At 40.1% G+C, this 25,235-nt stretch overlaps 1 long non-coding RNA gene across 2 annotated transcripts in view; it reads right to left on the bottom strand.

Annotated features, from left to right (window-relative positions):
* Positions 1 to 25,235, bottom strand: part of LOC149119978 (uncharacterized) — a 71,448-nt gene that overhangs the window by 36,388 nt on the left and 9,825 nt on the right. The window contains exon 1 of one of the 2 annotated variants that reach the window (XR_016227025.1): positions 1,422 to 1,510. The exons of the other annotated variant lie outside the window; for it this stretch is intronic. This is a non-coding gene — a long non-coding RNA (uncharacterized LOC149119978). Of the gene's footprint in view, positions 1 to 1,421; positions 1,511 to 25,235 lie in introns of those variants that run through there. 2 annotated transcript variants of the gene reach the window in all.

The following is a 25,235-nucleotide window of genomic DNA, read 5'->3' as shown; positions in this document are numbered from 1 at the left end:
CATCACAAAATTCATTACAAACCATGATAAATAAGAAAAATGAGAAAAAAGCCAAAGAAACGCAAGATCCATAATGACATTGGACTTGATTCAGTCGCAAGGAAATGGGCTGTTCCCGGATTCATCCACCCCTCCAGCTGACTGCCTGTGGAATTCTGACTGAATTAACCTGAAAATCGCAGTGAAACTCAGTTTGGAGGCAATTAATATCTGTCACCTCAGCCAAAGTGTTCCATTTGATTTTCCAAAACACAAAAACTCACCTTGGTCGTGTTACCTGTAGATTTCTAAGCTTCTAACACCTATTTGTTGTGTTTTTTATTTCATAATGGCTGCTCTGTCCAAACTCTTGTTTGTAATGCGACAGAATACAAAATTTGGGAAGGAAGAAGGCAAAACCAACTCAGACCCAGAAAACATTTAGGAAATTGCCACTCAACAAACCAAAATTGAGCTGAGGCATGCAAAACAATGACAGCAAGCCAGAATTGGAGCAAGCCAAGAGCTGTGCCCTGTTTAAAAAAAAAAAACCTTCCTCTTGTGCCCTAAACTCCATATTGCAGCCTCAAAACCAAATCTCACATCAGAAAATTCATTACAAAGCAGGATAAATCAAAAAATGAGAAAAATGCCATAGAAATACAGGAGACCTTTCTGATATTGGGCTGGATTTAGTCGCAAGGAAACCGGCTGCTCCCAGATTCATCCACCCATCCTGCTGACTGCCTGTGGAATTCTCACTGAATTAACCTGAAAATCGCAGTCAAACTCAGTTTGGAGGCCATTAATATCTGTGACCTCAACAAAGTCTTCCATTTTATTTTCCAAAACACAAATACTCACCTTGGTCGTGTTTCGAGTAGACTTATAAGCTTCAAACGCCTATTTGTTGTGTTTTTTATTTCATAATGACTGCTCTGTCCAAACTCTTGTTTGTATTCCATCAGAATACAAAATTTGGGAAGGAAGAAGGCAAAACCAACTCAGACCCTGAAAACATTTAGGACATTGTGGCTCAAGAAACCAAAAGTCAGCTGAGGCTCCCAAAACAATGACAGCAAGCCAGAATTGGAGCAAGCCAACATCTGTACCCTGTTTGAAAAAGACCATTCCTCAGGTGCCCTGAACTCAATATTGCAACCTCAAAACCAAAGCTCACATCAGAAAATTCATTACAAACCATGATAAATAAGAAAAAGGACAAAAAAGCCAAAGAAATGCAAGAATAAAGAATGATATTGGGCTTGATTTAGTCGCAAGGAAACCGGCTGTTCCCGGATTCATCCACACCTCCAGCTGACTGCCTGTGGACTTCTGACTGAATTCACCTGAAAATCGCAGTGAAACTCAGTTTGGAGGCTATTAATATCTGTGACCTCAACAAAGTGTTCCATTTTATTTTCCAAAACACAAAAACTCACCTTGGTCGTGTTACCTGTATTTTTCTAAGCTTCAAACGCCTTTTTGTTGCGTTTTTTATTTCATAATGGCTACTCCGCCCAAACTCTTTTTTGTATTGCGTCAGAATACAACATTTGGGAAGGAAGAAGGCAAAACCAACTCAGACCCAGAAAACCTTTAGGAAATTGCCGCTCAAGAAACCACAAATCGGCTGAGGCACTCAAAACAATGACAGCAAGCCAGAATTGGAGCAGCACAACAGCTGTGCCCTGTTTGAAAAAGACCATACCTCTGGTGCCATGAACGCCATATTACAGCCTCAAAACCAAAGCTGACATCACAAAATTCATACAAACCATGATAAATAAGAAAAATGAGAAAAAAGCCAAAGAAACGCAAGATCCATAATGACATTCGGCTTGATTTAGTCGCAAGGAAACCAGCTGTTCCCGGATTCATCCACCCCTCCAGCTGACTGCCTGTGGAATTCTGACTGAATTAACCTGAAAATCGCAGTGAAACTCAGTTTGGAGGCAATTAATATCTGTCACCTCAGCCAAAGTGTTCCATTTGATTTTCCAAAACACAAAAACTCACCTTGGTCGTGTTACCTGTAGATTTCTAAGCTTCTAACACCTATTTGTTGTGTTTTTTATTTCATAATGGCTGCTCTGTCCAAACTCTTGTTTGTAATGCGACAGAATACAAAATTTGGGAAGGAAGAAGGCAAAACCAACTCAGACCCAGAAAACATTTAGGAAATTGCCACTCAACAAACCAAAATTGAGCTGAGGCATGCAAAACAAGGACAGCAAGCCAGAATTGGAGCAAGCCAAGAGCTGTGCCCTGTTTAAAAAAAAAAAAAACCTTCCTCTTGTGCCCTAAACTCCATATTGCAGCCTCAAAACCAAATCTCACATCAGAAAATTCATTACAAAGCAGGATAAATCAAAAAATGAGAAAAATGCCAAAGAAATACAGGAGACCTTTCTGATATTGGGCTGGATTTAGTCGCAAGGAAACCGGCTGCTCCCAGATTCATCCACCCCTCCTGCTGACTGCCTGTGGAATTCTCACTGAATTAACCTGAAAATCGCAGTCAAACTCAGTTTGGAGGCCATTAATATCTGTGACCTCAACATAGTGTTCCATTTTATTTTCCAAAACACAAATACTCACCTTGGTCGTGTTTCGAGTAGACTTATAAGCTTCAAACGCCTATTTGTTGTGTTTTTTATTTCATAATGACTGCTCTGTCCAAACTCTTGTTTGTATTCCATCAGAATACAAAATTTGGGAAGGAAGAAGGCAAAACCAACTCAGACCCTGAAAACATTTAGGACATTGTGGCTCAAGAAACCACAAATCGGCTGAGGCACCCAAAACAATGACAGCAAGCCAGAATTGGAGCAAGCCAACATCTGTACCCTGTTTGAAAAAGACCATTCCTCCGGTGCCCTGAACGCCATATTGCCACCTCAAAACCAAAGCTCACATCAGAAAATTTATTACAAACCATGATAAATAAGAAAAAGGAGAAAAAAGCCAAAGAAATGCAAGAATCCTTAATGATATTGGGCTTGATTTAGTCGCAAGGAAACCAGCTGTTCCCGGATTCATCCACCCCTCCAGCTGACTGCCTGTGGAATTATGACTGAATTAACCTGAAAATCGCAGTGAAACTCAGTTTGGAGGCAATTAATATCTGTCACCTCAGCCAAAGTGTTCCATTTGATTTTCCAAAACACAAAACTTCACTTTGGTCGTGTTACCTGTAGATTTCTAAGCTTCAAACGCCTTTTTGTTGTGTTTTTTATTTCCTAATGGCTACTCTGCTGAAACTCTTGTTTGTATTCCGTCAGAATACAAATTTGGGAAGGAAGAAGGCAAAACCAACTCAGACCCAGAAAACCTTTAGGAAATTGCCGCTCAAGAAACCACAAATCGGCTGAGGTACTCATAACAATGACAGCAAGCCAGAATTGGAGCAGCACAACAGCTGTGCCCTGTTTGAAAAAGACCATACCTCTGGTGCCCTGAACTCCATATTGCAGACTCAAAACCAAAGCTGACATCAGAAAATTCATTACAAACCATGATAAATAAGAAAAATGAGAAAAAAGCCAAAGAAATGCAAGAATCCATAATGACATTGGGCTTGATTCAGTCGCAAGGAAACGGGCTGTTCCCAGATTCATCCACCCCTCCAGCTGACAGCTTGTGGAATTCTGACTGAATTCACCTGAAAATCGCAGTGAAACTCAGTTTGGAGGCAATTAATATCTGTCACCTCAGCCAACGTGTTCCATTTGATTTTCCAAAACACAAAAACTCACCTTGGTCGTGTTACCTGTAGATTTCTAAGCTTAAAACGCCTATTTGTAGTGTTTTTTATTTCATAATGGCTACTCTGCCCAAACTTTTGTTTCTATTGCGTCAGATTACAAAATTTGGGAAGGAAGAAGGCAAAACCAACTCAGACCCAGAAAACATTTAGGAAATTGCCGCTCAAGCAACAAAGGGCCGCTGAGGAACCCAAAACTTTGAAAGCAAGACAGAATTGGAGCAAGCCAACAGCTGTGCCCTGATTGAAAAAGACCATTCCTCCGGTGTCCTGAACTCGATATTGCAACCTCAAAACCAAACCTCAGATCAGAAAATTCATTACAAACCATGATAAATAAGAAAAATCAGAAAAAATCCAAAGAAATGCAGGAGTTCTTAGTGATATTGGGCTTGATTTATTCCCTTGTTAATGGCTGTTTCCAGATTCTTCTATACCTCCCAACTGAGTGTCTGTGGTTTCTGCTGAATTAAAATGAAATTCGCTGTGAAACTCGGTTTGGAGGCAATTAATATCTGTCACCTCAGCAAAAGTGTTCCATGTCTTTTTACAAAACACAAAATCTCACCTTGGTCGTGTTACCTGTAGCTTTCAAAAGCCTATTTGACGTGTTTTTTATTTCATAATGTCTATTCTGTCCAAACTCTTGTTTGTATTGCGTCACAATACAAAATTTGGGAAGTAAGAGGACAAAACCATCTGAGACTCAGAAAACGTTTAGGAAATTGCCACTCAAGAAACCTCAAATCGGCGGAGGCACCCAAAACAATGACAGCAAGCCAGAATTGGAGCAAGCCAGCAGCTGTGCCCTGATTGAAAAAGACCATTCCTCCGGTGCCCTGATCTCCATATTGCAGCCTCAAAACCAAAGCTCACATCAGAAAATTCATTACAAACCTTCATACATAAGAAAAATGAGAAAATACCCAAAAATGCAATAATCCAGAATGATATTGGGCTGGATTTGTTCGCAAGGAAACCGGCTGTTCCCGGATTCATCCAACCCTGCAGCTGACTGCCTGTGGAATTCTGACTGAATTAACCTGAAAATCGCAGTGAAACTCAGTTTGGAAGAAATTAATAACTGTCACCTCAGCTAAAGTGTTCCACTTTATTTTCTAAAACACAAAAACTCACCTCGGTCGTGTTACCTGTAGATTTCTAAGCTTCAAACGCCTATTTGTTGTGTTTTTAGTTTCATAATGGCTACTCTGCCCAAACTCCTGTTTGTATTTGGGCAGAATACAAATATTGGGAAGGAAGAAAGCAAAACCAACTCAGACCCAGAAAACATTTAGGAAATTGCCGCTCAAGCAACAAAGGGCCGCTGAGGAACCCAAATCTTTGAAAGCAAGACAGAATTGGAGCAAGCCAACAGCTGTGCCCTGATTGAAAAAGACCATTCCTCCGGTGTCCTGAACTCGATATTGCAACCTCAAAACCAAACCTCAGATCAGAAAATTCATTACAAACCATGATAAAAAAGAAAAATCAGAAAAAATCCAAAGAAATGCAGGAGTTCTTAGTGATATTGGGCTTGATTTATTCCCTTGTTAATGGCTGTTTCCAGATTCTTCTACACCTCCCAGCTGAGTGTCTGTGGTTTCTGACTGAATTAAAATGAAATTCGCTGTGAAACTCGGTTTGGAGGCAATTAATATCTGTCACCTCAGCAAAAGTGTTCCATGTCTTTTTACAAAACACAAAATCTCACCTTGGTCGTGTTACCTGTAGCTTTCAAAAGCCTATTTGATGTGTTTTTTATTTCATAATGTCTACTCTGTCCAAAGTCTTGTTTGTATGCCATCAGAAAAGAAAATTTGGGAAGGAAGAAGGCAAAACCAACTCAGACCCAGAAAACATTTAGGAAATTGCCACTCAAGAAACCGAAAGTCAGCTGAGGCACCCAAATAAATGGCAGCAAGCCAGAATTGGAGCAGGCCAATAGCTGTGACCTGTTTGAAAAAGACCATTCCTCCGGTGCCCTGAACTCCATATTGCAGCCTCAAAACCAAAGATCACATCAGAAAATTCATTACAAACCATGATAAATAAGAAAAATGAGAAAAAAGCCAAAGAAATGCAAGAATCCATAATGATATTGGGCTTGATTTAGTCACAAGGAAACCGGCTGTTCCCGGATTCATCCACCCCTCCAGCTGACAGCTTGTGGAATTCTGACTGAATTAACCTGAAAATCGCAGTGAAACTCAATTTGGAGGCAATTAATATCTGTCACCTCAGCCAAAGTGTTCCATTTGATTTTCCAAAACACAAAAACTCACCTTGGTTGTGTTACCTGTAGATTTCTAAGCTTCAAACGCCTATTTGTTGTGTTTTTTATTTCATAATGGCTACTCTGTCCAAACTCTTCTTTGTATTGCGTCAGAATACAAAATTTGGGAAGGAAGAAGGCAAAACCAACTCAGACCCAGAAAACATTTAGGAAATTGCCGCTCAAGAAACAAAGGGCCGCTGAGGAAGCCAAAACCTTGATAGCAAGACAGAATTGGAGCAAGCCAACAGCTGTGCCCTGATTGAAAAAGACCATTCCTCCGGTGTCCTGAACTCGATATTGCAACCTCAAAACCAAACCTCAGATCAGAAAATTCATTACAAACCATGATAAATAAGAAAAATCAGAAAAAATCCAAAGAAATGCAGGAGTTCTTAGTGATATTGGGCTTGATTTATTCCCTTGTTAATGGCTGTTTCCAGATTCTTCTATACCTCCCAGCTGAGTGTCTGTGGTTTCTGACTGAATTAAAATGAAATTCGCTGTGAAACTCGGTTTGGAGGCAATTAATATCTGTCACCTCAGCAAAATTGTTCCATATCTTTTTCCAAAACACAAAATCTCACCTTGGTCGTGTTACCTGTAGCTTTCAAAAGCCTATTTGATGTGTTTTTTATTTCATAATGTCAATTCTGTCCAAAATCTTGCTTGTATTACGTCAGAATACAAAATTTGGGAAGGAAGAGGACAAAAACAACTGAGACTCAGAAAACGTTTAGGAAATTGCCACTCAAGAAACCTCAAATCGGCGGAGGCACCCAAAACAATGACAGCAAGCCAGAATTGGAGCAAGCCAGCTACTGTGCCCTGATTGAAAAAGACCATTCCTCCGGTGCCCTGAACTCCATATTGCAGCCTCAAAACCAAAGCTCACATCAGAAAATTCATTACAAACCATGATAAATAAGAAATATCAGAATAAAGCCAAAGAAATGCAAGAATCCATAATGATATTGGGCTTCATTTAGTTGCAATGAAACCGGCTATTCCCGGATTCATCCACCCCTCCAGCTGACTGCCTGTGGAATTCTGACTGAATTAACCTGAACGGAGGCAGTTAATATCTGTCACCACAGCCAACTTGTTCCATTTGATTTTCCAAAACACACAATCTCACCTTGGTCGTGTTACCTGTATCTTCAAAAGCCTATTTGTTGTGTTTTTTATTTCCTAATGGCTACTCTGTCCAAACTCTTGTTTGTATTGTGTCAGAATACAAAATTTGGGAAGGAAGAAGGAAAACCAACTCAGACCAAGAAAACATTTAGGATATTGATGCTCAAGAAACTTCAAATCGGCGGAGGCACCCAAAACAATGACAGCAAGCCAGAAGTGGAGCAGGCCAAGAGCTGTGCCCTGTTTGAAATACACCATTCCCAGCCGGCTCCGTGGCTCATTAAGCTAATCCTCCACCTAGCGGCCCCAGCACACCAGGTTCTAGTCCCGGTCTGGGTGCGGATTCTGTCCCGGTTGCCCCTCTTCCAGGCCAGCCCTCTGCTGTGGCCAGGGAGTGCAGTGGAGGATGGCCCAAGTGCTGGGGCACTGCACCCCATGGGAGACCAGGAAAAGCACCTGGCTCCTGGTTCCTGCAATCGGATCAGCGCGGTGCGCCCGCCGCAGCACACTGGCCGCGGCGGCCATTGGAGGGTGAACCAACGGCAAAGGAAGAAATTTCTCCCTGTCTCTCTCTCTCACTGTCCACTCTGCCTGTCAAGAAAAAAAAAAAAGGAAAAAGACCATTCCCCCGGATCCTGAACTCCATATTGCAGCTTCAAAACCAAAGCTCACCTCAGAAAATTCATTACAAACCATGATAAATAAGTAAAATAAGAAAAAGGTCAAAGAAATGCAAGAATCCATTATGATATTGGGCTTGATTCACTCGAAGGAAACAGGCTGTTCCAGGATTCATCCACCCCTGCAGCTGACTGCCTGTGGTATTCTGACTGAATTAACCTGAAAATCACAGTGAAACTCAGTTTGGAGGCAATTAATATCTGTCACCTCAGCCAAAGTGTTCCATTTGATTTTCCAAAACACAAAAACTCACCTTGGTCATGTTACCTGTAGATTTCTAAGCTTCAAACGGCTATTTGTTGTGTTTTTTATTTCATAATACCTACTCTGTCCAAACTCTTGTTTGTATTGCATCAGAATACAAAATTTGGGAAGGAAGAAGGCAAAACCAACACAGACCCAAAAAACATCTAGTAAATTGACACACTAGAATCCACAAATTTGCTGAAGCACTCAAAACATTGACAGCAAGCCAGAATTGGAGGAGGCCAACAGCTGTGCCCTGATTGAAAAGAACCATCCTCTTGTTCCCTGAACCCAATATGCCAGCCTTAAAACCAGAGCTCACATCAGAAAATTTATTACAAACCATGATACATAAGAGAAATGAGAAAAAGCCAAAGAAATGCAAGAATCCATAATGATATTGGGCTTGATTTAGTCGCAAGGAAACCGGCTGTTCCTGGATTCATCCACCCCTGCAGATGAATGCCTGTGGAATTCTGATGGAATTAACCTGAAAATCACAGGGAAACTCAGTTTGGAGGCAATTAATATCTGTCACCTCAGCCAAAGTGTTCCATTTTCTTTTCCAAAACACAAAAACTCACCTTGGTCGTGTTACCTGTAGATTTCTGAGCTTCAAACGCCTATTTGTTGTACGTTTTATTTCATAATAGCTACTCTGTCCAAACTCTTGTTTGTATTGCATCAGAATACAAAATTTGGGAAGGAAGAAGGCAAAACCAACTCAGACCCAGAAAATATTTAGGAAATTACTACTCAAGAAACCAAAAGTAAGCTGAGGCATGCAGAACAATGACAGCAAGACAGAATTGGAGCAAGCCAACAGCTGTGCCCTGATTGAAAAAGAACCTTCCTCTTGTGCCCTGAACTCAATATGCCAGCCTCAAAACCAAAGCTCACATCAGAAAATTCATTACAAACCACGATAAATAAGGGAAATCTGAGAAAGCCAAAGAAATTCAAGAGTCCTTTGTGGTATTTGGCTGGATTTAGACACAAGGAAACTGGCTGTTTCAGGATTCATCCCACCATTAATCAGACTGACTTTGGAATTCTGATTGAATTCACCTCAAAATTGCACTCACACTCAATTTGGAGGAAATTAGTATCTGTCCCCTCAGCAGAAGGGGTCCATGTCACTTTCCAAAACACAGAAACTCATCTTGATTGTGTTGCCTGTACAGTTCTAATCCTGAAAGGCCAATTTGCTTTGTTTTTTTTTTTCTTTCATAATGGCTACTCTGTAAAAATCTTGCTTGTATTGCATCAGAATACAAAATTTGGGAATAAGAAGGCAAAAGTAACTCAGACCCAGAAAACATTTAGGATATTGCCACTCAAGAATCCACAAATCAGCTGAGGCACCCAAAACAATGACAGCAAGCCAGAATTGGAGCAACCCAACAGCTGTGCCCTGATTGAAAAACAACCCTCCTCTTGTGCCCTGAACTCAATATGCCAGCTTAAAACCAAAGCTCACATCAGAAAATTCATTACAAACCATGATAAATAAGAAAAATGAGAAAAAGCCAAAGAAATGCAAGAATCCATAATGATATTGGGCTTGATTTAGTCGCATGGAAATCGGCTCGTCCAAGATTCATCCCCCCCTCCAGCTGACTGCCTGTGGAATTCTGACTGAATTAACCTGAAAATCGCAGTGACAATCAGTTTGGAGGCAATTACTATCTGTCACCTCAGCCAAAGTGTTCCACTTTATTTTCCAAAACACAAAAAGTCACTTGGTCTTGTTACCTGTAGATGTATAAGCTTCAAACGCCTATTTGTTGTGTTTTTTATTTCATAATGGCTACTCTGTCAAAACTCTTGTTTGTATTGCCTCAGAATACAAAATTTGGGAAGGAAGAAGGCAAAACCAACTCAGACCCATAAAACATTTAGGAAATTGCCGCTCAAGAAACCAAAATCAGCTGAGGCACCCAAAACAATGACAGCAAGCCAGAATTGGAGCAAGCCAACAGCTGTGCCCTGTTTGAAATAGAACCATCCTCTTGTGCCCTGAACTCAATATGCCAGCCTCAAAACCAAAGCTCACATCAGAAAATTCATTACAAACCATGATACAAAAGAAAAATGAGAAAAATCCAAAGCAATGCAAGAATCCATAATGATATTGGGCTTGATTTAGTCACAAGGAAACCAGATGTTCCCGGATGCATCCACCCCTCCAGCTGACAGCCTGTGGAATTCCGACTGAATTAACCTGAAAATTGCAGTGAAACTCAGTTTGGAGGCAATTACTATCTGTCACCTCAGCCAAAGTGTTCCATTTTCTTTTCCAAAACACAAAAACTCACCTTGGTCGTGTTACCTGTAGATTTCTGAGCTTCAAACGCCTATTTGTTGTACGTTTTATTTCATAATAGCTACTCTGTCCAAACTCTTGTTTGTATTGCATCAGAATACAAAATTTGGGAAGGAAGAAGGCAAAACCAACTCAGACCCAGAAAATATTTAGGAAATTACTGCTCAAGAAACCAAAAGTAAGCTGAGGCATGCAGAACAATGACAGCAAGACAGAATTGGAGCAAGCCAACAGCTGTGCCCTGATTGAAAAAGAACCTTCCTCTTGTGCACTGAACTCAATATGCCAGCCTCAAAACCAAAGCTCACATCAGAAAATTCATTACAAACCACGATAAATAAGGGAAATCTGAGAAAGCCAAAGAAATTCAAGAGTCCTTTGTGGTATTTGGCTGGATTTAGACACAAGGAAACTGGCTGTTTCAGGATTCATCCCACCATTAATCAGACTGACTTTGGAATTCTGATTGAATTCACCTCAAAATTGCACTCACACTCAAATTGGAGGAAATTAGTATCTGTCCCCTCAGCAGAAGGGGTCCATGTCACTTTCCAAAACACAGAAACTCATCTTGATTGTGTTGCCTGTACAGTTCTAATCCTGAAAGGCCAATTTGCTTTGTTTTTTTTTTTTTCTTTCATAATAGCTACTCTGTAAAAATCTTGCTTGTATTGCATCAGAATACAAAATTTGGGAATAAGAAGGCAAAAGTAACTCAGACCCAGAAAACATTTAGGATATTGCCACTCAAGAATCCACAAATCAGCTGAGGCACCCAAAACAATGACAGCAAGCCAGAATTGGAGCAACCCAACAGCTGTGCCCTGATTGAAAAACAACCCTCCTCTTGTGCCCTGAACTCAATATGCCAGCTTAAAACCAAAGCTCACATCAGAAAATTCATTACAAACCATGATAAATAAGAAAAATGAGAAAAAGCCAAAGAAATGCAAGAATCCATAATGATATTGGGCTTGATTTAGTCGCATGGAAATCGGCTCGTCCAAGATTCATCCCCCCCTCCAGCTGACTGCCTGTGGAATTCTGACTGAATTAACCTGAAAATCGCAGTGACAATCAGTTTGGAGGCAATTACTATCTGTCACCTCAGCCAAAGTGTTCCACTTTATTTTCCAAAACACAAAAAGTCACTTGGTCTTGTTACCTGTAGATGTATAAGCTTCAAACGCCTATTTGTTGTGTTTTTTATTTCATAATGGCTACTCTGTCAAAACTCTTGTTTGTATTACCTCAGAATACAAAATTTGGGAAGGAAGAAGGCAAAACCAACTCAGACCCATAAAACATTTAGGAAATTGCCGCTCAAGAAACCAAAATCAGCTGAGGCACCCAAAACAATGACAGCAAGCCAGAATTGGAGCAAGCCAACAGCTGTGCCCTGTTTGAAATAGAACCATCCTCTTGTGCCCTGAACTCAATATGCCAGCCTCAAAACCAAAGCTCACATCAGAAAATTCATTACAAACCATGATACAAAAGAAAAATGAGAAAAATCCAAAGCAATGCAAGAATCCATAATGATATTGGGCTTGATTTAGTCACAAGGAAACCAGATGTTCCCGGATGCATCCACCCCTCCAGCTGACTGCCTGTGGAATTCCGACTGAATTAACCTGAAAATTGCAGTGAAACTCAGTTTGGAGGCAATTACTATCTGTCACCTCAGCCAAAGTGTTCCATTTTCTTTTCCAAAACACAAAAACTCACCTTGGTCGTGTTACCTGTAGATTTCTGAGCTTCAAACGCCTATTTGTTGTACGTTTTATTTCATAATAGCTACTCTGTCCAAACTCTTGTTTGTATTGCATCAGAATACAAAATTTGGGAAGGAAGAAGGCAAAACCAACTCAGACCCAGAAAATATTTAGGAAATTACTGCTCAAGAAACCAAAAGTAAGCTGAGGCATGCAGAACAATGACAGCAAGACAGAATTGGAGCAAGCCAACAGCTGTGCCCTGATTGAAAAAGAACCTTCCTCTTGTGCACTGAACTCAATATGCCAGCCTCAAAACCAAAGCTCACATCAGAAAATTCATTACAAACCACGATAAATAAGGGAAATCTGAGAAAGCCAAAGAAATTCAAGAGTCCTTTGTGGTATTTGGCTGGATTTAGACACAAGGAAACTGGCTGTTTCAGGATTCATCCCACCATTAATCAGACTGACTTTGGAATTCTGATTGAATTCACCTCAAAATTGCACTCACACTCAAATTGGAGGAAATTAGTATCTGTCCCCTCAGCAGAAGGGGTCCATGTCACTTTCCAAAACACAGAAACTCATCTTGATTGTGTTGCCTGTACAGTTCTAATCCTGAAAGGCCAATTTGCTTTGTTTTTTTTTTTTTCTTTCATAATAGCTACTCTGTAAAAATCTTGCTTGTATTGCATCAGAATACAAAATTTGGGAATAAGAAGGCAAAAGTAACTCAGACCCAGAAAACATTTAGGATATTGCCACTCAAGAATCCACAAATCAGCTGAGGCACCCAAAACAATGACAGCAAGCCAGAATTGGAGCAACCCAACAGCTGTGCCCTGATTGAAAAACAACCCTCCTCTTGTGCCCTGAACTCAATATGCCAGCTTAAAACCAAAGCTCACATCAGAAAATTCATTACAAACCATGATAAATAAGAAAAATGAGAAAAAGCCAAAGAAATGCAAGAATCCATAATGATATTGGGCTTGATTTAGTCGCATGGAAATCGGCTCGTCCAAGATTCATCCCCCCCTCCAGCTGACTGCCTGTGGAATTCTGACTGAATTAACCTGAAAATCGCAGTGACAATCAGTTTGGAGGCAATTACTATCTGTCACCTCAGCCAAAGTGTTCCACTTTATTTTCCAAAACACAAAAAGTCACTTGGTCTTGTTACCTGTAGATGTATAAGCTTCAAACGCCTATTTGTTGTGTTTTTTATTTCATAATGGCTACTCTGTCAAAACTCTTGTTTGTATTACCTCAGAATACAAAATTTGGGAAGGAAGAAGGCAAAACCAACTCAGACCCATAAAACATTTAGGAAATTGCCGCTCAAGAAACCAAAATCAGCTGAGGCACCCAAAACAATGACAGCAAGCCAGAATTGGAGCAAGCCAACAGCTGTGCCCTGTTTGAAATAGAACCATCCTCTTGTGCCCTGAACTCAATATGCCAGCCTCAAAACCAAAGCTCACATCAGAAAATTCATTACAAACCATGATACAAAAGAAAAATGAGAAAAATCCAAAGCAATGCAAGAATCCATAATGATATTGGGCTTGATTTAGTCACAAGGAAACCAGATGTTCCCGGATGCATCCACCCCTCCAGCTGACTGCCTGTGGAATTCCGACTGAATTAACCTGAAAATTGCAGTGAAACTCAGTTTGGAGGCAATTACTATCTGTCACCTCAGCCAAAGTGTTCCATTTGATTTTCCAAAACACAAAATCTCACCTTGGTCGTGTTACCTGTAGCTTCAAACGCCTATTTGTTGTACGTTTTATTTCATAATAGCTACTCTGTCCAAACTCTTGTTTGTATTGCATCAGAATACAAAATTTGGGAAGGAAGAAGGCAAAACCAACTCAGACCCATAAAACATTTAGGAAATTGCCGCTCAAGAAACCACAAATCGGCTGAGGCACCCAAAACAATGACAGCAAGCCAGAATTGGAGCAACCCAACAGCTGTGCCCTGATTGAAAAAGTTCCTTCCTTTTGTGACCTCAACTCCATATTGCAGCCTCAAAACCAAAGCTCACATCAGAAAATTCATTACAAACCATGATACATAAGAAAAATGAGGAAAAAGCCAAAGAAATGCAAGAATCCATAATGATATTGGACTTCATTTAGTCACAAGGAAATCGGCTATTACCGGATTCATCCACCCATCCAGCTGACTGACTGTGGAATTCTGACTGAATTAAGCTGAATGGAGGTAGTTAATATCTGTCACCACAGCCAAAGTGTTCCATTTTATTTTCCAAAACACAAAATCTCACCTTGGTCATGTTGCCTGTAGATTTCTAAGCTTCAAACGCCTATTTGTTGTGTTTTTTATTTCATAATGGCTACTCTGTCCAAACTCTTGCTTATATTGTGTCAGAATACAAAATTTGGGAAGAAAGCAGGCATAACCAACTGAGACTCAGAAAACATTTAGGAAATTGCCGCTCAAGAAACCAAAAGTCAGCTGAGGCACCGAAAACAATGAATGCAAGCCAGAACTTGAGCAAGCCAACAGCTGTGCCCTGATTGAAAAAGACCATTAATCCAGTGCCCTGAACTCCATATTGCAGTCTGAAAACCAAAGCTCACATCAGAAAATTCATTACAAACCATGATAAATAAGAAAAATGAGAAAAAAGCCAAAGAACTGCAAGAATCCATAATGATATTGGGCTTGATTTAGTCGTAAGGAAACCGGCTGTTCCCAGTTCATCCACCCCTCCAGCTGACTGCCTGTGGATTTCTGTGAATTAACCTGAAAATCACAGTGAAACTCAGTTTGGAGGCAATTAATATCTGTCACCTAGCCAAAGTGTTCCATTGTATTTTCCAAAACACAAAAACTCACCTTGGTCGTGTTACCTGTAGATGTATAAGCTTCAAACGCCTATTTGTTTTGTTGCTTATTTCATAATGGCTACTGTAAACAAACCCTTGTTTGTATTGCGTCAGAATACAAAATTTGGGAAGAAAGAAGGAAAAATCAACTCAGACCCAGTAATCATTTAGGAAAATGCCGTTCAAGAAACCAAAAGTCAGCTGAGACACCCAAAACAATGACAGCAAGCCAGAAGTGGAGCAAGCCAACAGCTCTGCCCTGTTTGAAAAAGACCATTGCTCCGTGCCCTGAACTCCATATTGCCGCCTCAAAAGCAAAGCTCACATCAGAAAATTCAATACAAACCAGGATAAATAAGGGAAATGTGAAAAAAACAAAGAAATGCAAGAGTCCTTTGTGATATTTGGCTGGATTTAGACACAAGGAAACCGGCTGTTCCCGGATTCATCCACCACTCCAGCTGACTGCCTGTGGAATTCTGACTAAGTTAACCTGAAAATCGCAGTGAAACTCAGTTTGGAGGCAATTAATATCTGTCACCTCAGCCAAAGTGTTTCATTTGATTTTCCAAAACTCAAAAACTCACCTTGGTCATGTTACCTGTAGATTTCTAAGCTTCAAACACATATTTGTTGTGTTTTTTACTTCATAATGGCTACTGTGCCCAAACTCTTGTTTCTATTGCGTAAGAATACAAAATTTGGGAAGGAAGAAGGCAAAACCAACTGAGAATCAGAAAACATTTAGGAAATTGCTACACAAGAAACCACAAATCGGCTGAGGCACCCAAAACAATGACAGCAAGCCAGAATTGGAGCAAGCCAACAGCTGTGCCCTGATTGAAAAAGAACCTTCCTCTTGTGCCCTGAACTCAATATGCCAGCCTCAAAACCAAAGCTCACATCAGAATATTCTTTACAAACCATGATAAATAAGAAAAATGAGAAAAAAGCCAAGGAAATGCAAGAGTCCTTTGTGATATTTGGCTAGATTTAGTTGCAAGGAAACTGGCTGTTTCCAGATTCATCCCCCCCTTCCACAGACTGACTTTGGAATTCTGATTGAATTCACTGCAAAATCGCACTCACACTCAATTTGGAGGGAATTAGTATCTGTCCCCTCAGCAGAAATGTTCTATGTCATTTTCCAAAACAAGGAAACTCATCTTGGTGGTATTGCCTGTAGATTTCTAATCCTGAAAGGGCAATTCTTTATGCTTTTTTTTTTCTTTCATAATGGCTACTCTGTCCAAAATCTTCCTTATATTGCATCAGAATACAAAATTTGGGAATAAGAAGGCAAAACCGACTCAGACCCAGAAAACATTTAGGAAATTGGCACTCAAGAAACCACAAATCAGCTGAGGCACCCAAAACAATGACAGCAAGCCAGAATTGGAGCAAGCCAACAGCTGTGCCCTGATTGAAATACAACCCTCCTCTTGTGCCCTGAACTCAATATGCCAGCTTAAAACCAAAGCTCACATCAGAAAATTCATTACAAACCATGATAAATAAGAAAAATGAGAAAAAAGGCAAAGAAATGCAAGAATCCATAATGATATTGGGCTGGATTTAGTCACAAGGAAACCGGCTGTTTCCGGATTCATCCACACCTCCCAGCTGAGTGTCTGTGGTTTCTGACTGAATTAACATAAAAATCGCAGTGAAACTCAGTTTGGAGGCAATTACTATCTGTCACCTCAGCCAAGGTATTCCATTTGATTTTCCAAAACACAAAAACTCACCTTGGTCGTGTTACCTGTAGATTTCTAAGCTTCAAACACTTATGTGTTGTGTTGTTTATTTCATAATGGCTACTCTGTCCAAACTCTTTTTGTACTGCGACAGAATACAAAATTTGGGAAGGAAGAAGGCAAAACCAACTCAGACCCAGAAAACATTCAGGAAATTGCCTCTCAAGAAACCAAAAGTCAGCTGAGGCACCCAAAACAATGACAGCAAGCCAGAATTGGAGTAAGCCAACAGCTGTGCCCTGATTGAAAAAGAACCTTCCTCTTGTGCCCTGAACTCAATATGCCAGCCTCAAAACCAAAGCTCAAACCAGAAAATTCATTACAAACCATGATAAATAAGGGAAATGTGAAAAAGCCAAAGAAATGCAAGAGTCCTTTTTGATAATTATCTGGAATTACACAATAGAAAACTGGCTATTTCCAGATTCATCCCCCCCTTCCACAGACTGACTTTGGAATTCTGATTGAATTCACCTCAAAATCGCACTCACACTCAATTTGGAGGGAATTAGAATCTGTCCCCTCAGCAGAAGGGTTCCATGTCATTTTCCAAAACACAGAAACTCATCTTGCTCATGTTGCCTGTAGATATCTAATCCTGAAAGGGTAATTTGCTGTGTTTTTTTTTCTTTCATAATGGCTACTCTGTCCAAAATCTGCTTGAATTGCATCAGAATACAAAATTAGGGAATAAGAAGGCAAAACCAACTGAGACCCAGAAAACATTTAGGAAATTACCACCCAAGAATCCACAAATCGCCTGAGGGACATAAAAAAATGACAGCAAAGCAGAATTGAAGTAAGCCAACAGCTGTGCCCTCATTGAAATATACCATTCCTCTGGTGCCTTGAACTCAACATGCCAGCCTCAAAAACAAAGGTCACATCAGAAAATTCATTACAAACTATGATAAATAAGAAAAATCAGAAAAAAGCCAAAGAAATGCAAGAATCCATAATGATATTGGACTTCATTTAGTCGCAAGGAAACCGGCTGTTCCCGGATTCATCCACCCCTCCATGGGAATGCCTGTGGACTTCTGACTGAATTATCCTGAAAATCGCAGTGAAACTCAGTTTGGAGACTATTAATATCTATCACCTCAGCCAAAGTGTTCCATTTGATTTTCCAAAACACAAAAACTCAACTTGGTCATGTTACCTGTAGCTTCAAATGCCTATTTGTTTTCTTTTTTATTTCATGATGGCTACTCTGTCCAAACTATTGTTTGCATTGTGTCAGAATAAAAAATTTGGGAATAAGAAGACAAAACCAACTCTGAACCAGTAAACATTTAGGAAATTGCCACTGAAGAAACCAGAAATCGGCTGAGGCACCCAAACCAATGACAGCAAGCCAGAATTGGAGCAAGGCAACAGCTGTTCCCTGATTAAAAAAGAACTGTCCTCTTGCACCCTGAACTCAATATGCCAGCCTGAAAACCAAAGCTCACATCTGAAAATTCATTACAAACCATAATTAATAAGAAAAATGAGAAAAAAAGCCAAAGAAATGCACGAGTTCTTAGTGATATTGTGCTGGATTTAGTCGCAAGGCAACCGGCTGTTCTCGGATTCATCCACCCCTCCAGCTGACTGCCTGTGGAGTTCTGAGTGAATTATCCTGAAAATCGCAGTGAAACTCAGTTTGGAGGCAATTAATATCTGTCACCTCAGCCAAAGTTTCCATTGTATTTTCCAAAACAGAAAAACTCACCTTGGTCATGTTACCTGTAGATTTCTAAGCTACAAACACCTATCTGTTGTGTTTTTTATTTCATAATGGCTACTCTGCCGAAACTCTTGTTTGTATTGTGGCAGAATACAAAATTTGGGAAGGAAGAAGGCAAAACCAACTCAGACCCAGAAAACATTTAGGAAATTGCCACACAAGAAACCACAAATTGGCTGAGGCACCAAAACCAATGATAGCAAGTCAGAATTGGAGCAAGCCAACAACTGTGCCCTGATTGAAAAAGAACATCCTCTTGTGCCCTGAACTCAATATGCCAGCCTCAAAACCACAGCTCACATCAGAAAATTCATTACAAACCATGATAAATAAGGAAAATCAGAAAAAAGCCAAAGAAATGCAAGAATCCATAATGATATTGGGCTTGATTCAGTCACAAGGAAACCGGCTGTTCCCAGATGCATCCACCCCTCCAGCTGACTGCCTGTGGAATTCTGAGTGAATTAACCCGAAAATCGCAGTGAAACTCAGTTTGGAGGCAATTAATATCTGTCACCTCAGCCAAAGTGATCCATTTGATTTTCCAAAACACAAATACTCACCTTGGTCCTGTTATCCGTAGATTTATATGCTTCGAACACCTTTTGTTGTGTTTTTTATTTCATAATGGCTACTCTGTCGAAACTCTTGTTTGCATTGTGTCAGAATGCAAAATTTGGGAAGGAAGAAGGCAAAACCAATTCAGACCGAGAAAACATTTAGGAAATTGCCACTCAGGAAACCTGAAGTCAGCTGAGGCACCCAAAATAATGACAGCAAGCCAGAATTGGAGCAAGCCAACAGCTGTGCCCTGATTGAAAAAGACCATTCCTCCGGTGCCCTGAACTCCATATTGCAGCCTTAAAACCAAAGCTCACATCAGAAATTTCATTTCAAACCTTGATAAATAAGGGAAATGTGAAAGAGCCAAGGAAATGCAAGAGTCCTTTGTGATATTTACTGGATTTAGAGAAAAGGAAACTGCCTGTTTCAACATTCATCCCCCCTTCCATAGACTGACTTTGGAATTCTGATTGAATTCACCTCAAAATCTCACTCACACTGTATTTGGAGGGAATTAGAATCTGTCCCCTCAGCAGAACGGTTCCATGTCATTTTCCAAAACACAGAAACTCATATTGGTCGTGTTGCCTGTAGAATTCTAATCCTGAAAGGGCAATATGCTGTTTTTTTTTTTTTTTTCATAATGGCTACTCTGTCCAAACTCTGCTTGTATTGCATCAGAATACAAAATTTTTGAAGGTAGAAGGCAAAACCAACTCAGACCCAGAAAACATTTAGGAAATTGCTGCTGAAGAAACCAAAAGTCAGCTGAGGCACCCAAACCAATGACAGCAAGCCAATTGGAGCTAGCCAACAGCTGTGCCCTGATTGAAAAAGAACCTTCCTCTTGTGCCCTGAACTCAATATGCCAGCCTCAAAACCAAAGCTCACATCAGAGAATACATTACAAACCATGATAAATAAGAAAAATGAGAAAAAAGCCAAAGAAATGCAAGAATCCATAATGATATTGGGCTTTTTTAGTCTCAAGGAAACCGGCTGTTCCCGGATTCTTCCATCCCTCCAGCTGACTGCCTGTGGAATTCTGACTGAATTAACCTGTAAATCGCAGTGAAACTCAGTTTGGATGCAATTAATATCTGTCACCTCAGCCAAAGTGTTCCATTTGATTTTCCAAAACACAAAAACTCACCTTGGTCGTGTTACCTGTAGATTTCTTAGCTTCAAATGCCTATTTGTTTTCTTTTTTATTTCATGATGGCTACTCTGTCCAAACTCTTGTTTGTATTGCCTCAGAATACAAAATTTGGGAAGGAAGAAGGCAAAACCAACTCAGACCCAGAAAACATTTAGGAAATTTCCGCTCAATAAACCACACATCTGCTGAGGCACCCAAAACCATGACAGAAAGATAGAATTGGAGCTAGCCAACAGCTGTGCCCTGTTTGAAAAAGACCATTAATCCAGTGCCCTGAACTCAACATGCCAGCCTCAAAACCAAAGCTCACATCAGAAAACTCATTACAAACCATGATAAATAAGAAAAATGCAAAAAAAGCGAAGAAATGCAAGAATCCATAATGATATTGGGCTTGATTTAGTCGCAGGGAAACCGTCTGTTTTTGTTGTGTTTTTTATTTCATACTGGCTACTGTGCCCAAACTCTTGTTTGCATTGTGTCAGAATACAAAATGTGGAAAGGAACAAGACAAAACCAACTCAGACCAAGGAAACATTTATGAAATTGCCGCTTAAGAAACCAAAAGTCAGCTGAGGCACCCAAAGCAATGACAGCAAGCCAAAATTGGAGCAAGCCAACAGCTGTGCCCTGATTGAAAAAGAACCTTCCTCTTGTGCCCTGAACTCCATATTGCATCCTCAAAACTAAAGCTCACATCAGAAAATTCATTACAAACCATGATAAATAAGGGAAATGTGAAAAAGCCAAAGAAATGCAAGAGTTCTTTGTGATATTTGGCTGGATTAGACACAAGGAAACTGACTGTTTCCAGATTTGTCCCCCCCTTCCACAGACTGACTTTGGAATTCTGATTGAATTCACCTCAAAATCGCACTCACACTCAATTTGGAGGGAATTAGAATCTGTCGCCTCAGCAGAAGGGTTCCATGTCACTTTCCAAAACAAAGAAACTCATCTTGATCATGTTGCCTGTAGATTTCTTATCCTGAAAGGGCAATTTGCTGTGTTTTTTTTTTTTTTCTTTCATAATGGCTACTCTGTCCAAAATCTTACAAACCTTGATAAATAAGAAAAATGAGAAAAAAGCCGAAGAAATACAAGAAGCTTTGTGGTATTTGGCTGGATTTAGTCGCAAGGAAACCGGCTGTTCCCAGATTCATCCACCCCTCCAGGTGATGGCCTGTGGAATTCTGACCTAACTAACCTGAAAATCGCAGTGAAACTCAGTTTGGAGGCAATTAATATCTGTCACCTCAGCCAAAGTGTTCCATTTGATTTTCCAAAACACAAAACCTCACCTTGCTCTTGTTACCTGTAGATTTCTAAGCTTCACAAGCCTATTTGTTGTGTTTTTTATTTCATAATGGCTGCTCTCCCCAAAATCTTGTTTGTATTGCGTCAGAATACAAAATTTGGGAAGGAAGAAGGCAAAACCAACTCAGACCCAGAAAACTTTTAGGAAATTGAGGCTCAAAAAGCAAAAGTCAGCTGAGGCATCCAAAACAATGACAGCAAGCCAGAATTGGAGCAAGCCAACAGCTGTGCTCTGATTGAAAAAGAACCTTCTTCTTGTGCCCTGAACTCCATATTGCAGCCTCAAAACCAAAGCTCACATCAGAAAATTCATTACAAACCATGAAAAATAAGGAAAATGAGAAAAAAGCCAAAGAAATGCAAGAATCCATAATGATATTGGGCTTCATTGAGTCGCAAGGAAACCGGCTGTTCCCGGATTCATCAACCCTCAGCTGACTGCCTGTGGAATTCTGACTGTATTATCCTGAAAATCACAGTGAAACTCAGTTTGGAGGCAATTAATATTTGTCACCTCAGCCAAAGTGTTCCATTGTATTTTGCAAAACACAAAACCTCACCTTGCTCTTGTTACCTGTAGATTTCTAAGCTTCACAAGCCTATTTGTTGTGTTTTTTATTTCATAATGGCTGCTCTCCCCCAAAATCTTGTTTGTATTGCGTCAGAATACAAAATTTGGGAAGGAAGAAGGCAAAACCAACTGAGATTCAGAAAACATTTAGGAAATTGCCGCTCAAGAAACTGAAGGACACTGAGGCACCCAAAACCTTGAAAGGAAGACAGAATTGGAGTAAGCCAACAGCTGTTACCTGATTGAAAAAGACCATTCCTCCGGTGCCCTGAACTCCATCTTGCAGGTTCAAAACCAAAGCTCACATCAGAAAATTCATTACAAACCATGAAAAATAAGAAAAATCCTAAAAAATCCAAAGAAATTCAGGAGTTCTTAGTGATATTGGGCTTGAATCATTCCCTTCTTAATGGCTGTTTCTAGATTCATCCATACCTCCCAGCTGAGTGTCTGTGGTTTCTGACTGAATTAACATGAAAATCGCAGTGAAACTCGGTTTGGAGGCAATTACTATCTGTCACCTCAGCCAAAGTGTTCCATTTGATTTTCCAAAACACAAAAACTCACCTTGGTCGTGTTACCTGTAGATTTCTAAGCTTCAAATGCATATTTGTTGTGTTGTTTATTTCATAATGGCTACTCTGTCCAAACTCTTGTTTATATTGCGTCAGAATACAAAATTTGGGAAGGAAGAAGGCAAATCCAACTGAGACTCAGAAAACATTTAGGAAATTGCCACTCAAGAAACCTAAAGTCAGCTGAGGCACCAAAAAAATGACAGCAATCCAGAACTTGAGCAAGCCAACAGCTGTGCCCTGATTGAAAAAGACCATTAATCCAGTGCCTGAACTCCATATTCAAGCTTCAAAACCAAAGCTCACATCAGAAAATTCATTACAAACCATGATAAATAAGAAAAATGAGAAAAAAGCCAAAGAAATGCAAGAATCCATAATGATATTGGGCTGGATTTAGTTGCAAGGAAACCGGCTGTTCCCGGATTCATCCACCCCTCCAGCTGACTACCTGTGGAATTCTGACTGAATTAACCTGAAAATCACAGTGAAACTCAGTTTGGAGGCAATTAATATCTGTCACCTCAGCCAAAGTTTCCATTTTATTTTCCAAAACACAAAAACTCACCTTGGTCGTGTTATCTGTAGATTTCTAAGCTTCAAACACCTATGTGTAGTGTTTTTTATTTCATAATGGCTGCACTGGCCAAACTCTTGTTTGTATTGTGTCAGAATACAAAATTTGGGAAGGAAGAAGGCAAAACCAACTCAGACCCAGAAAACATTTAGGAAATTGCCGCTCAAGAAATCACAAATCAGCTGAGGCACCCAAAAAAATGTCGGGATGCCAGAATTGGAACACGCCAACAGCTGTGCCCTGATTGAAAAAGAACCTTCCTCTTGTGCCCTGAACTCAATATGCCAGCCTCAAAACCAAAGCTCACATCAGAAAATTCATTACAAACCATGATACATAAGAAAAATGAGAAAAAAGCCAAAGAAATGCAAGAATCCCTAATTATATTGGGCTTGATTTAGTCGCAAGGAAACCGGCTGTTCCCGGATTCATTCGCCCCTCAAGCTGACGGCCTGTGGAATTCTGACTGAATTAACCTGAAAATCGCAGTGAAACTCAGTTTGGAGGCAATTAATATCTGTCACCTCAGCCAAAGTGTTCCATTTGATTTTCCCAAACAGAAAAACTCACCTTGGTTGTTTTACCTATAGATGTCTAAGTCTCAACATCCTATTTGTTGTGTGTTTTATTTCATAATGGCTACTCTGTCCAAACTCTTGTTTGTATTGCATCAGAATACAAAATTTGGGAAGGAAGAAGGCAACACCAAATCAGACCCAGAAAACATTTAGGAAATTGCCGCTCAAGAAGCCAAAAGTCACTGAGGCACCCAAAATAATGACAGCAAGCCAGAAGTGGAGCAAGCCAACAGCTGCGCCCTGATAGAAAAAGAACCTTCCTCTTGTGCCCTGAACTCAATATGCCAGCCTCAAAACCAAAGCTCACATCAGAAAATTCATTACAAGCCATGATAAATAAGAAAAAAGAGAAAAATGCCAAAGAAATGCAAGAATCCATAATGATATAGGGCTTGATTTAGTCGCTAGGAAACCGGCTGTTCCTGGATTCATCTACCCCTCCAACTGACTGCCTGTGGAATTCTGACTGAATTAACCTGAAAATCACAGTGAAACTCAGTTTGGAGGCAATTAATATCTGTCACCTCAGCCAAAGTGTTCCATTTTATTTTCCAAAACACAAAAACTCACCTTGGTCGTGTTACCTGTAGATTTCTAAGCTTCAAACGCCTATGTGTTGTGTTTTTTATTTCATACTGGCTACTCTGTCCAAACTCTAGTTTATATTGCGTCAGAATACAAAATTTGGGAAGGAAGAAGGCAAAACCAACTCCGACCAAGAAAACATTTAGGAAATTGCCGCTCAAAAAACCACAAATCGGCTGAGGCACTCAAAACAATGACAGCAAGCCAGAAGTGGAGCAAGCCAACAGCTGTGCCCTGATTGAAAAAGAATCATCCTCTTGTGCCCTGAACTCCATATTGCAGCCTCAAAACCAAAGCTCACATCAGAGAATTCATTACAAACCATGATAAATAAGAAAAAAGAGAAAAAAGCCAAAGAAATGCAAGAATCCATAATGATATTGGGTTTGATTTAGTTGCAAGGAAACCTGCTGTTCCCAGATTCATCGACCACTAAAGCTGACTGCCTGTGGAATTCTGAGTGAATTAACCTGACAATCTCAGTGAAACTCAAGAAACCAAATTTCAGCTGAGGCACCCAAAACAAAGACAATAGCCAGAATTGGAGCAAGCCAACAGCTGTGCCCTGTTTGAAAAAGACCATTCCTCTGGTGCCCTGAACTCAAAATGCCAGCCTCAAAACCAAAGGTCACATCAGAAAATTCATTACAAACCATGATAAATAAGGGAAATGTGAAAAAGCCAAAGAAATGCAAGAGTCCCTTGTGATATTTGGCAGGATTTAGACACAAAGAAACTGGCTGTTTCCAGATTCATCCCCCCCTTCCACAGACTGACTTTGGAATTCTGATTGAATTCACCTCAAAATTGCTCTCACACTCCCTTTGGAGG

This window comes from Oryctolagus cuniculus, chromosome 21 (genome assembly GCF_051225735.1).
Source record: "Oryctolagus cuniculus isolate XC-2025 breed Fujian yellow rabbit chromosome 21, ASM5122573v1, whole genome shotgun sequence".
NCBI classification, from domain to species: Eukaryota; Metazoa; Chordata; class Mammalia; order Lagomorpha; family Leporidae; genus Oryctolagus; species Oryctolagus cuniculus.
This window is presented reverse-complemented; position numbering and strand designations above follow the sequence as displayed.